Source organism: Pan troglodytes, chromosome 10 (genome assembly GCF_028858775.2).
Source record: "Pan troglodytes isolate AG18354 chromosome 10, NHGRI_mPanTro3-v2.0_pri, whole genome shotgun sequence".
In the NCBI taxonomy this organism is placed as follows: domain Eukaryota; kingdom Metazoa; phylum Chordata; class Mammalia; order Primates; family Hominidae; genus Pan; species Pan troglodytes.
The window spans coordinates 44,959,617-44,962,006 of record NC_072408.2 but is presented as its reverse complement, the minus strand read 5'-3'; the positions used below and the strand labels follow the sequence as shown (position 1 = coordinate 44,962,006).

The following is a 2,390-nucleotide window of genomic DNA, read 5'->3' as shown; positions in this document are numbered from 1 at the left end:
CAAAGCGGGTAAGCCATTGCCAGCTCAAATGCCTGGGTTTATATCGTGATCATTGTCCCTCCCACTGTGCTCTCAGGCAATAGATGATTGGCTATTTCTTTACCTCCTGTTTTTGCCAAATTAGCTTTTACTGAGCTGTCTTTACTACCTGATTGGTCAGGTGTGAGCTAAGTTGCAAGCCCCATGTTTAAAGGTGGATGCGATCACCTTCCCAGCTAGGCTTAGGGATTCTTAGTTGGCCTAGAAAATCCAGCTAGTCCTGTGTCTCAGTTCCCCCTCTCAAAAGGAAAACCCAAGTGCTGTTGGGGAGGTTGGCCGACGACCACTCTAACTGCTTCCTGCTGAACTGGGGCATAGTAGGGGTTCTGCAGTTGAGATTTCCTCAGGAGGGGTGCCTTTGATGTCATTTACATTGGACCATGGGCTAGTAGGCTGGTCCAGGGGTCTGCGGCAGATTTTAGTCATGGACTGCATCTGAGGCTCAATTTGAAGAACCATTTGTAGCTTTACAGCTTCAATTCTGGAAGAGACAAACTTAACAAGGAGGTTAAAGATACAGTGTCCAAAGAGGAGTAACAATATTATAGCTGCTAGAGGTCGTAAGAAGGGGAGAATCCACAGTGTTCATTGGCTGAAGAGGCCCCAGGGTCCAGTGTTTTGAAGCTCCTCTGCTCTATGTTGTATTCGATCTTGAATTTCTTAAACTTTCTCGGTGATGATTTCAGATTGATTAACATAATAACTGCATTGTTCCCCTAAAAATAAACAGGTTCCCCCTCTTTCGGTGGTTAGCAAGTCTAAATCTCTTAGATTTTGAAGGACTACTGCTGCTAGGGAGTTAAGTTGATCTTGCAAGGTGACCAGGGAGTTGGCAACCCATTCCATGTCACCATTTAGTTCTTGAGATAGTTGGTAGTAGAACTGAGTAGAGGTTGTGATACCGCCAATGCCAGTACCTAGTCCAGCTAGCACTCCTGCTCCAATAACAAAAGGAAGAATGGGAACTCTTTTGTTGCAGGGCTTAGGTACGACATGATTGTATAAATCTCATTCAGTGTAGATGGTCATAGGGGGCACTAAGAATGAGAGGAAGCACATAGATTCTGAAGAGCTATTCAAACAACGATAGGCTGAGGTACCACAGACAAAAAATATTCCTGAAGGTAGGCAGACTATTCGTGTGGGAGGAGTTACCCACCTGATGCATTGGGAGTTGGCTGTGTCTATAGTGTTGCTAAATTTTACACAGGTGAGGTTTGAGGTATGGATTATTTCCAGATTGGAAGCAAGAGGTCCTACTAAAATGGAGGTGGTGATTATTTCTGTGCTGAAGTTGTTCCACCGTTCAGGTACAGGGGTTGAAATGTATGGCCTGAAGTGCAGGGGGAGGCACATCCAACTGTTAGTAGGGTTTTGGGCTGAGACCTCATGGAGTCCAGTGAGGGCTGTATTAAACAGACTTACCAGGCGAGTATGGGTACAGAGGGTTTCATGTAGTTTTGAGAGATATAAACCTTTGTAGGGGCTAGGGGTGCTATGTACTAGGGTCAGTTGGGAGATTACTTCCTTTATGTGTTTTTCTCTTGCCTGATCTTGAACTCCACCCCCATCAGACATAGTGGTATGGGTGAAGTAAGTCCAACAGACAGTGGCTCCAAGACCTCCAGGACAACTAGGATTAATCATTTTCCCTGTCCAATAATGAGTATTTGCAGGCATGCAAAGAGTGGCAGAGTTATAGCAGTTGCAGGGCATATGGGTGTGGGCAGTAAAGGTGGGGGTTCCCTTAGATAAACTCCTATACGATGGAGCATCAATATTTCCGGGAAGCCACATTCTTCATAGAAACTGTTGGTAAGGGGAGCTACTGGTCGTACAGCAACATGGAGGGGGTGCAGTGAAAGTGAAAGGGGGTAAGAGAACAGTAAAGAGAAAAATATGATAAGGGAGGGCCACGGGGATTTATGATTTTAGTTACTTTCCTCATGGTTGTTGCTCAAGGAGCAGGCACAGATCCTCTAGATGTTCACAGGAATAGCTAGCGTTGTCTCCTGGATTTTTGGGTTCCTTTGGCAGTATCCAGGATTTGGCTCGAGTGTGAGGTATTCAAGACTCCACTCCAGCCACTTTAACCGCGGTTGGGGTAGATAAAATGACTGGGTAGGGTCCATCCCAGGATGTATCTAGGGATGGGGAATTAAAGGGAAGGGACTTGGCTAATAGCATGTCACCAGGGTGGAATAATTCCTTTCCCTCTTCTCGGGGACAGGCTCCTTGTAATGTTTTAAGAACTTGTTGATATTTGGCTAAGGAGGTGACGTCTGCAACTAAGTTGGCCATCTCTCGGTCGAGCACAAGGTCATTGGTTAGGAAGGCCGTCCATACAGCAT

General features: G+C 45.8%; 1 pseudogene; it reads right to left on the bottom strand.

The window, feature by feature from the left end:
* Positions 1-327: 327 nt before the first annotated feature.
* On the bottom strand, positions 328-1,962 carry LOC134807530 (syncytin-1-like; annotated as a pseudogene).
* Between the last annotated feature and the right edge of the window lie 428 nt (positions 1,963-2,390).